Raw genomic sequence first — 12,280 nt, forward strand, 5'->3', positions numbered from 1 at the left:
CAAAACAGAAAGTACCAGGCCCAGATAGGTTCATTGGTGAATTCTACCAAACATTTAAGGAAGAAATTTTACCAATTCTCTGTGATCTCTTCCATGGGATAGAATCAGAGGGAATACTTCCCAACTCATTCTTAAGGCCAGTGTTATCCTTATACCCAAACCAACAAAGACATTACGAGAAAAGAAAATTACAAACAAATATCTCTCGTGATTATAGGAATTGCAAAATTCCTCAACAAAATACTATCAAATCAAATCCAACAATGCATCAAAGAATCATATACCACGACCAAGTAGAATTTATCCCAGATATGCAAGGCTAGTTGTTCAACATTCAAAAATCAATTAGTGTAATCCATCACATCAACAGGCTTAAAAAAGTCATATGATTATATCAATAAATGCAGAGAAAGCATTTGACAAAATCCAACACCCATTCATGATAACAATAATTGTAAAATAGAATAAAGGGGAACTTCCTCAAGTTGACAAAGAATATCTACCAAAAATCTACAGCTGACATCATAGTTACTGGTGAGAAACTTGATGATTTTTCACTAAGATCAGGTACAAGGCAAGGGTTTCCTGTGTTACCACCCCTTTTCAACATGGGAATAGAAGTTCTAGCTAACACAATAACATTAAAAAATGAAATAAAATGTGTACAGATTGAGAAGGCGGAATTAAAACCATCTTTGTTCTTAGATGACATTATTGTCCATGTAGAAAATGCAAAAGAATTTTAAAAACCTGGAAAAAACAAGTGATTATAGCAAGAGTGCAGGATACATGGTTAATATACAGGAGCCAATCATTAACCTATAAACCAGCAATGAACAAGTGGAATTTGAAATTAAAACACAATACCACTTACATTAGCACACTACAAATGAAATATTTAGGTATAAATCTAAGAAAATATATGTAAGATCTGTATGAGGAAAACTAAAAATTCTGATGAATGAAATCAAAGAATTAAGTAAATGGAGAGATATTTCATGTTCATGGAAGAGAAGACTCAATATTGTCAAGATGTCAGTGTTTCCAAACTTAATCTACAGATTTGATGTAATCCCAAAAATAAACCCAGAAAATTATTTTATGGAGATCAAAAACCTGACTCTGAAGTTTTTATGGAGAGGCAAAAGACCCAGAATAGTCAGCACAATATTGAAGGAGAAGAACAAAGTAGGAGAACTGACACTATCCAACTTCAAAATTTACTATAGGGCTTCCCTGGTGGCGCAGTGGTTGAGAGTCCGCCTGCTGATGCAGGGGACACGGGTTCATGCCCTGGTCCAGGAAGATCCTTCATGCCACGGAGCGGCTAGGCCTGTGAGCCATGGCCACTGAGCCTCTGCGTCTGGAGCCTGTGCTCCGCAACATGAGAGGCCACAACAGTGAAAGGCCCGTGTACTGCAAAAAAAAAAAAAAAAAAAAAAAAAACATGCTCTCACATTTCCTCTCTTGATTCAAATTACTGGAGAACTGGGAGCTTCCTATCTTGAAAATTCAGCACTGATGACTTCTACATAGGAAAATATCTTGGAGGAGTGGTAAGTGAAAATAGCTAAAGAGCTATTTTCTAGAACATCAATTCTTCTCATATTTTGTAAACCACCTTGTTACATAAGATGTTACGGAAAAACCCAAACAAATTTTTTGGCCAACCCAACACATTATCCAAGTTAATAATATGATTTTTTTCTGATTTGTACATTTTAAAATCTTTGTTTTATATTTAAGTGCATTCAAACTCGCTGACAGTTCTTTTCCCATTGTCGGTTGCATTGTTTCTCAGTTTGGAACTTCAAAATAAAAAGTTCACCCCTTGGAACAGGATTTTAGGAAATACTTTTTTTGTTTATTTTGCTTGCTTTATTTTGTTTTTGTTTTTTCTAGAAAGTTCATGCCTGCTGCATTTCCTCCATGAAATTCTGTTTCCCTGGTAGTTGGATGATAACTTGGTTGAGTATACATTTTTGACTCATGCTTTTTTTTTACCTCACTGCTTTGTACTTACAGCTTCACTATCTTTGGGTGTTGACAGATGCCTTTCTTCTTTTACTTCAGCATCTCCCATCAAGCACTGTTAGTTGGCTGGCTTTTAAATATCATTTTAAATATTTAATATTTCTTTATTTTTCAAAAGGGGTTCGTGAGTTGTATATTCTCTGAGTATTTTGTATTTGTTGCCATTTTTTAATTCATAAAATATCTTCATGTTGCCCTAATATTTGTTTGACAACTTGATTGTATGTAATAATCTTTAGTTACACTTTCTTTCCCATTGAATGTTGCTAATGTTCCCTTGTCTTCTGATGTCTTCCTGCATTAGATTAGGTTTGGTATAGGTCTGGAACCAGTCCGACATTTCACCTCTTTTTATTCCTACATGCATATACATCCACATGTATGCACACACACACATACATGCACACACCACACACACACACACACATTGGTTTTGACTGAAGAATTCTTTATTTAACCTCCACAGTTTAAAACTTCATCAGGATCTTTCCTAGTGTAGATTGTTGTCAGATATTTTCCTACATATGCTTCGGCTCTGTAATTCAATTCTTCCTTATTTTGCTTGATTATACTTCGAAACATTTTTCTGTGCCTTTGTTGATTTCCTTACTTTAGGGACACTAATTTAGATAACTGGCGTTAAGTCTGTCTATTCAATTTTAGTCCAAATTTCCCCAAATTGGGGTGGGAAGTACAGTATTAGGGGATAATCTTAGGAATTGTAAAGTTATCTTTTTTCCTAATACTGGTAAGTCCATTTCAGTATTCTGTTGTATTTCAGTATTCAGGAATTCAATTTTCCAACATAATCAATGCATTTATTTGTCCTATTCCCAATACAGGAATTTATAAATGGTATATGATCTTATTTATTAAATAAGTATGTAAAATGGTACACAGCCATAGGGTGCAATACAAACAGAAATACAAAAATATTCAATAGATGAAACAGAGAAAGAAATATTCATGTGTGATATCATTTGATATTTCTTGATTTGCAATGAAATATTCTTACTCTAAACTAAAGACCTAGTTTGAGGCTTTTCCAGGAAAAAAATTTACCCATATTCCTAAAATTCTAAAAATTCTTTACCATTTTTATTTGTGCTATATGCTGTGATGCACACTACATAACAGTAATTTTATGAACTAGAAAAATATAGCTTTGGAATCCCTTGGTATCTTGAATGATTTTGGTGAATGCTGTGGGTAGAGAAGAATAAAACTCTGAATTGCTTATTCACAGGCACCTCACTTACTTGGTTCTCATTTGAACTTCTCAAATTACTTAATTTTACGTCATTTCAAAATTGCCTTAATTGATTTTCAGATTTTAAGGGTCATCACTGGGATATATTTTTATTTTACTGCTTTGTCTCTGCTTCATTGTTTTTCTCAAAACTAGCCCATTGAGATCTCTTGATACAGGCATTTTCTTCTCAGCCATATCTTATTGAAATGTCAACTAGTAGTACAGTTTTCCTTTCCCTGGATTTTTGAAGCTCAGGGTGATCTTGGCTTTTACATGATACTTGAATAATGTTGCCAATCCCCTGATAAGTTGTTCATATCAGCTATTTAGCCCTGATACCTAAAGCTTGGGAATAACAATGATTCTCTTCATATTCTGCTTCTGCATTCCAAGAGTTATGAATATTAAGTTTTACTTGCCCCAAAGCAAAAGTATATTCACCAAGATATTTGCTGAGATCAGGAGTCTCTGTGCCTCATTTTAAAACAATAGCATTAATAAGAAAGCAACATAAAATGTATGGCATTTGAAAAGTAAGAGAAACAAGAATTCAGAATTTTTAATAAAGTTAAAAAACATCCATTGGTTGAAAGTTACTCTGTGTAATGTAACACAGCACCTCAAATGAGACAGATGTTGAATTCTCTCTTTTAAGAAACGATTCACAAGAGTGAAAGGATTCTTGGATTTTGACACTTACTACCCTTGGATTGCATTTGTATGAATTTCCACAAATTTTAAACTTTTTAGATAGTAAAAATTTCAGAAACTGATTCTATATAAGTTACATTTATATTTTATTTAAATCATATAAAAATATTGTTTTCAAAGTAAACATCAACCTAGACATAAAAATTACTTATTCCTGTTGAAAGACCTGGCTAATATAATTACAGCCTTATATGAAAATATTGTAATTTTTTTTAAATAAAGAAGAATCGATTTCAATTCCAATTAGAGTTTTTTGATCAGACCCTTTTTTCCTCAGAGACCGTAACAAGATAGCTCATCCAGGAGGTTAAAGGACTCTGGCACTGTGACAGAGGAAACTTTGAATTTTGCTTGCCTTCTTCGAGCTAATGTGCATATTTACCTTATTCAACTTATAAAGGAACAACTGGGACTATGTTTTGCAATTTTTTTGTCCAGCTTTTGAAAGAAAGCAGACTGTTGATTTGGAAGGTTCCCCAGACACAGATGCAGAGACTAAAAGATTTCTAAATTTAAATTCCAAAGCATGCACACTGTGCTGGACAGTGGAATAGCAACCACAGTATGCCATAATCAAAACTTTGAAGCAAGTCCGGATCACCTGTTCTCAGGAGCTCTTAACTCTGTAAACCTCCTTCAACAGGAGTGTCTCCCTCAGCCATGTTTTTTTTCTTTTTTTTTTTTTTTTTTAGTTTTCTCACACTCAGCAGGGAGAAATCTTTAGAGCTTCTGTGCTGCTCTCAAACGACTACTCTCAAGTCTCAGATCGAATCCAAAAGAAGTTCAAAGAACCTATAAATTAGCAAAAACCAAAACAGAATGGAAAAAACTTTTTTTAAAAAGAGAATACCAAAACTCAGCCAACTAAACTGACAATTTGGCTCCAGGTCAACAACAGCAACAGCAAAGAGAAAGCTCATATCTCACCGAAAAGACGTAAGCGACAGGGACTTTAAAGTGAGGCAATTAAAACATGTTAGGTCCAATAGCTGCATTCCACAGTTTTAAAACTTTAATAGTTATGAATTGCCTATGAATTGAATCCAGTCCCTGGTTGGATTGATGTTTAAGGACTTCCAAAAGTTGGCAGCAACCAACTTTTCCAGCCTCATTACACTAAAATGCTTTGTAAAATGTTCCATCCAAGTACCTCTATTGCCAGCGAAAATCATGACATACCCCAAGGTTCTGAGATACCTAATATACTTCTATCTTTGAAATGTGTGCATTTTGTTTTAATAGAAAAAGATGCTTTTACTTACTTGTCATTTGAATTAAATCTATATTCCCAGAAATGGGCCATATTAACTCTGTAGCTCAACCTAATTTCTAGTGCACTGCCCTACGGATCGGAAGATATTAGCATTCCTGTCTGAGAAGCTGGGAGGTGGAAAGAGCCAGAACCTCAGGTTCTAGTCCTGGGCTGCCATTAACTAGTTATGGGAGGCCGGCTGGGCCTCTTGTATCGTTCTTGGCATCCGTTTCCCATCTAAAAAATGAAGCCAGATGTGGCTAGTGGATTTCTTTTCCTTTTTTTTTTCTTTTTATTTTGTGACACAAGTATGCATAACAGAAAATGTGGAGTTCTTTGGGAAGTAGAAGCCAAGATAGTTATACAGACACTTCTGGGCTATGAGGTTTAAAATCACAGGACTGGATGGTATGAACTGTCTGGTCCTTTTTTTTTTTTTAATTTTTATTCATTTATTTATTTATTTTTGGCTGCATTGGGTCTTCTTGCTGTGCATGGGCTTTCCCTAGTTGCGGTGAGTGGGGGCTACTCTTCATTGAGGTGCGCGGGCTTCTCATTGCAGTGGCTTCTCTTGTTGTGGAGCACGGGCTCTAGGCCTGTGAGCTTCAGTAGTTGTGGCACGGGGGCTCAGTAGTTGTGGCACACAGGCTTAGTTGCTCTGTGGCATGTGGGATCTTCCCGGACCAGGGATCAAACCTATGTCCCCTGAATTGGCAGGCGGATTCTTAACCACTGCACTACCAGGAAAGTCCCGGTCCTTCTCTTCTAATTATACTTTAACAGCATTATTTATCATTGCTTTTTCTCATTCTCCTTGCAATATTTGCACTCTCTCTAAAAGCACTATAGTCTCCCCATATCTCCATGTTTTTCTAACACCTTGCCTTTGGGCTAAATTTCTTCTATACTGCTCTCCCATTAGCTATTAAAATTCTGTCTACCTCTCAATAGCCTGTTTCATTACTATCTCCTGAACACTTCACTTTCCTCTATCAGAAGAAATCCCTCACCCTAAATTTCAAAAGACTTTGTGCTTCTTCTATTTTACTGTCTTGATCAGTTATATATGTATGGATGATCCCCAACTTACAATGCTCTGACTTTCCATTTTTTGACTTTATGATTGTGCTAAAGCAATAAAGCATCCAGTAGAAGCCACACTCTGAATTTGGATCTTTCCCAGGCAGCTATACAATCACAAGGATAAACAACTGATACACTTACAACCATTCTGTACCCATACAACCATTCTGTTTCCACTTTCAGTACAGTAATTAATACAATACATGAGGTAGTCAATACTTTGCTATAAAACAGGATTTGTGTTAAATGATTTTATCCAGTTGTAGACTAATGTAAGTCTGCTGAGCACGTTTAAAGAAGGCCAGGCTAAGGTCTGATGTTCAGTAGGTTAAGCATATTAAATGTATTTTCTTTTTTTTTTTCATGTTTAACAATCTTTAATTCAAATGTGAAAGTTCAATACAAGCTGTTTGTAGGGCTTGGGACTCGTTCTTTAAAAAACAAGAATGGAGGAATGCAGCAAAATTATCTTTCCACTTTTTCTTCAGAAACTTTCAAGGAAAGGATAGAACACAGGGCCATAAAAGATCCATTTAAGTCATACCCACTTTGTCCCCCTACCAGTAGTCTTACGCCCATTCCATAATCTTAATACACATTCCTGAATGACGATTTACAGTTCAGGTTTGCTTACATAGCCATTTAAAAATACTTAGCACTGGCTTGCTTCCTATAATGCCAAACAAATCAAATCATGAAACTATTCAATATGCATTTCTTCTTTTTAAAACAAGGGTTACTTAAATGTAGAAAGCAATACTTAGCGTACAAATACATTTCCCAGAAATGGCATATGCCATTCAAAGGCCTAGACACTCTTATGCTTTCCAAGTGGAACACCTAGCCTAATGTGCATAGAAGCATGAATGGCAAAGTTGAAGATCAATATCATAACTATTTTTTCTATTCATTTGAAGCACAGTAAAAAAAAAAAAAATTGGTAAACTTTGGAAATTCAGTGGCACAAGGTATACTGCCATAACTTGAGGGACATTATACAGTATAAAAAAAAGGAAAAAAAAATAATTCCCGTTTCAAACACTGCATTACATAATTTTAGCTGCCCAAACATAAATGCATTTTCGACTTAGTAATATTTTCAATGCACGATGAGTTTATAAGGGACATAACCCCATCATAATTTGAGGAAGATCTGTATATGCTTTCTGATCTGCTAGATTGTGAACTCCTTTAGCAACAGAACAGTGTTTTAATCTGTAGCAGGAAATAATAAATTGCTGCTCATTACCCCCCAAGTTGTCAGAGCTAACAGAAACTGATATACATCCCAGAAAACTAAAAGAAAACAATTTATAGTTAATGTAATTGTTTTAATGTAGGTTAGGATCTGGAATGAGTCACACCCTCTACAGGAAACTAAAGCTCACCCTGGTGAGATTTGCTTTAGGGCCACCTCTGGGCCAGATTGTGCCTTTGAGCAAATAAGAGGTGTCCCTGTTGGTGGACATAGCCCAGTTATAAGGCACATGTTGGAGAAGTCAGGTGCAGGCTGGAGTTCAGCCTCTACCTGCCCTTTCAGTTGAGTGATTGTGCAGAGCGCAGCCTATATGTCTTGTACAACTTTGTATGTTGACCCTGCAGGCTTCCTAGGTAAGTAGTGAGAAATTTAACTGGTAGAGTGAACTTGAATCGTATTTGCTCTCCTACTGTGCAATAGTAAATTCTCAACTCCAAGAGAACCTCTTAGAGCTTCCAGATAAAGCTTGAGTTTCTCAATTTGCAAATTATAATTAGGGCAGAGTTGGGCTAGAAGAAGAGAACGGAGTGGGACATTGGTTTGTGAGGTGGGGCAGGTTGAAACAGAAAACTAAGTAAGGGAATTGAAGTAAGCACCCATGAGCCAGGGAACAGTGAAGGAGTGTACCAGCCTTTTCTAGAAGGCCCCAGTCTTAAGCTTGAAAGACCAAAAATGACCCACATACTTGACTGCTCTGGTAAATTTTACTCTGCTCTGCTATAGATGAAATTTGTATTCTTCTACTAGACCAGCATTTGGTCCTGGAAACTTGGTGTAGGAGGACTCATTTGGGTATGGTAATCTCCTATTAGAAACACGTTGAACTGGACATGTTCTCACTCCTGTGACTACTTGGCTCAGTAACCATTGATTATTTAAATGGACTTGGAGACCCAAGAACTAAGAATAGCAGAGATGACTCTATTGGATAAAAAGGTCAGATGTGGGCTTCCCTGGTGGCGCAGTGGTTGAAAGTCTGCCTGCCGATGCAGGGGACACGGGTTCGTGCCCCGGTCTGGGAGGATCCCACATGCCGCGGAGCGGCTGGGCCCGTGAGCCATGGCTGCTGAGCCTGCGCATCTGGAGCCTGTGCTCCACAATGGGAGAGGCCACAACAGTGAGAGGCCCATGTACCACAAAAAAAAAAAAAAAAAAAAAAGGTCAGATGTTACTGTGAACACCTTTTGTTGAAGGTAAGAATTGGCACCTCTCACACTTCGTGGTTCAATAAACTTTTCTTCAGTGAATTAATGACCCAAGATAAATTACCTATCTTATTCATTCTTAGGGTTTGTAAATTGTAGCATGATTGAACTTTGATTTCTTCTAGAACTGAGGAGACAACTCTAAACTTAAACTGAATCTTCTACCTTACAATTTAAAATTTTCTGAGGATACATTTCTGGTCTAGGGTAATAGCCCCATCTACTCAGTCACCGTAGCCAGAAACCTTGTCATTGATATTTATCCTTCTTTTTTCTCCAAATTAAATTCTTCCTTTTGAACTTGCATTAAATTCTTTAAAGCCTTCTCATCACCCAGAACAGAGAATTCCAACCTGACATTTACAACTACCTATATCAAAATTACTTGGTCATTGCTTAAAAAATAAGCCAGTTAAATCCCCACAGCCCTGCTCTAGAGGCACCATGAATCAGAATCCCTGGAGTTTTGGGATTAGGAGTCGGAGGGTCATTGCTTATTTTCCCACCCTCATAGCCCTCATCCTCCTCCCCTTCCTAGCTTCCATCCCTTTCACATCCTCTGTTCCAGTGTTTGCAGCCTTAGTTTCCTAGAAATTTACCAATTTAGAATATTCACCACTCTCCTCTTTGTCATATTCTTGGTACACTCCTACTTATTTTTTAAACCTAGCAAAAATATTGTTCAGAAATGCTTATAAACCCATTCCTCACATTTTCATAGAAAGCAAGGGACTTCCTCTCCACCTGCCAGGAGGAGACAGTATTAGAAAGTATTTAATCCCTCATCATACCATAAAAAAGATGCAATGATATATAGTCATGAACAAGTGTGTCAGGCCTTTTGGAGATATACTGCTTTGTTTTAGACCTACCTGGCTAAATTATGTGTGGCTTGTTCTTCTCCTTTTGGATCCCAGTTCTCTGAGGTCCATGAGAGCGAGGACCCTCTATGTTGCGGCCTGGGTTGGTATCCACTTTGTAGGTCCTATTCCCTATAGGGTAGACGCCAAGGTCAAATATTAAAGAAGTAGGGTAAGGAAGTTGATTCTGGCTATAGTTGTAAGCCATGATCTACAATCCACCTTTAGCAAATAAGTCATCAACTTGATCTCTCTCTGACTTCCCACTCATGGATATCTTACTTAGCAAGCATTTAATATACATTTTTTTGATGACTGAATGATGTTGATTTGTTCCAATGCTTCAGAGCAGCATACAGAAAACACTCTTGGAAGTAGCTTTTCTGATATTCTAACCTAATTTTTCTCAGTCATAATCACACTAACCTGACAGAATTAAATAAAGGAAACATCTTCTAATGCCTGTTTCCTTTCCTCTTATCATGAACCCAGTAAGCAGTCTCTTCTATAATCAAAGGACCACATCTACTCGATAAACTGTCTCAAGCTTTCTTCTTTTAATAGAGCTTACCAGCTCTTGGATTTGCTCATTTCTTTAAATGCAATGATTGGTAAATTTCCTAGAGCTCCACATAAATTACCCACTTATAACCCCAGACAATCACTTTTAGTAAGAGTTTGTTTGGGATTGCCAAAAAAACAGAACAAAACAAAACATAACAAAAAAACAAAAACAAAAAAACCCACAATGAATACCTCAGAACATCAAAAATAAAGCAAAAAAAAGTGATTTTATAATAATATATGTATGTAACTTACTTATTCTTAACAATAGGTAATTCTAAGCAAAACTATTATGTACTTTTGCTATGTTCCCTTTTCTAAATGATAAACATTCAACGACATTTTATGGCCATTACTTTATTATGACAATGATTGTGGATTCCTGGTGAGTCTTAGATTATCAAAGTCTAAATTTGAAGTTGAGCTGTAAACGATGACACCACTTCAACATTTCCTCTGACCCAATCCAGATAACATTCCAATATCATGAAGCACTTTGGCAGTGTTTTGACTGTTGCCTTTTCTCAATTGCATTCCCAGCCTAAAGTGCTTTTATTTGACCAATCCAATCTTTTCAACTTTCACTTGCTAACAACAGCTGATTGTTCTTGTCAAAAAATCATGTCACAATAACTATGCATTAAATTCTTAACCTGGCTGATAGTTGCATATGAAGAGCTGTTGGAACTGAAACAATCCTGTTGTGGAATAGAAGTATTTAAAAAATTAGCTTAAAATAGGTGAAACACATCTGCTTGTTAGCTCTCCTTTTTTTCTCAGAAAGTAATGTTTCCTGTTGTATTTCTAGCTGAGGTATCATCTTGTGAGTGGATTAGCTGTGAGATAATCTGCATTTCCACCAACACTTAACTACTGATGGACAATTTTAGAGGTCACAAATAAGGTTCTTTATCAACTGAAGGAGGAAAATAAGTTTTATGCAGTTCCAAAGAAGCAGGGAAGGTAATTTCTATTCTTGGCAACAATATTAATTATTATTACAGGAACTATGTTTTAGTACCTGCTTCTCTCTGTACCATCCTGAATGCATTACCTAATCTAATTCTCATGACAACACTGTGAAATAGAAATTATTCTTCTCAATGTACAGGTAAGAAAATTTTGCAGAGAAAATATATTTTTTCCTATTTTCACACAGTCAATAAATGAAAAGATTACAAATGAAATATCGTGTTTTAACTACTGCTCCTTTCCTGAACAGTTTCCATAGTTTTTTGTTTTCATTTTTTTCTAAACAGTTCTGGCGTTGGGACCGAAAGAGTTTTCCTTTGTTCTGAGATGCAATAAAAACCTCCTTCATTAAGAGCAATGGCCTAGGACTTCCCTGGTGGTGCAATGGTTGAGAGTCCGCCTGCCGATGCAGGGGACACGGGTTCGTGCCCCGGTCTGGGAAGATCCCACATGCCGCGGAGCAGCTGGGCCTGTGAGCCATGGCCGCCGAGCCTGCGCGTCTGGAGCCTGCGCTCCGCAATGGGAGAGGCCACAACAGTGAGAGGCCCGTGTAACGCAAAAAGAAAAAAAAAAAAAAAAAAAAAGAACAATGACCTATTTTATGACCAAAAGAGTACTTTAGGAAAAACTGTTTTAGTTAACTTTGAATTTAGTGAGTTTGGCATCAAATATCCTCTCCTACTGCTAGATCCTCTGGAGGTCTATCCTAACTGTTAGTTTGGAAAAAATGGCTTCCATAATCATAACCCTAGAATACTCAGCAAATTTGTCGAATTGAACAGAAGTAAACTCATCTCCAGCAGAGATACTTTTAGTGGATATTTTGGGATGTGTTTCATGGGGGCTATTTGTAGATCCATAAATTATACTTTGTATGTGGCTATCAACTCTGCTCCTTGGTAATCTTGGCCCCAAAGCTATAGTTTTTCTGAAAAAATTAAAGAGTTTCTGGAGAGTAGAAAGAGCAGGATTTGGGCTCCTGAGAAGTGAGAGAAACCAAGCAAGAACACTGCTCACAGGACAAGTGGCATAAGTCAAGTCAAAGTGTTTCAAAGCTTTTTTAGATCCCATATGTAAGTGATATATAGC

Source organism: Mesoplodon bidens (genome assembly GCF_964165515.1).
Source record: "Mesoplodon bidens genome assembly, chromosome: 9".
Lineage (NCBI taxonomy): Eukaryota > Metazoa > Chordata > Mammalia > Artiodactyla > Ziphiidae > Mesoplodon > Mesoplodon bidens.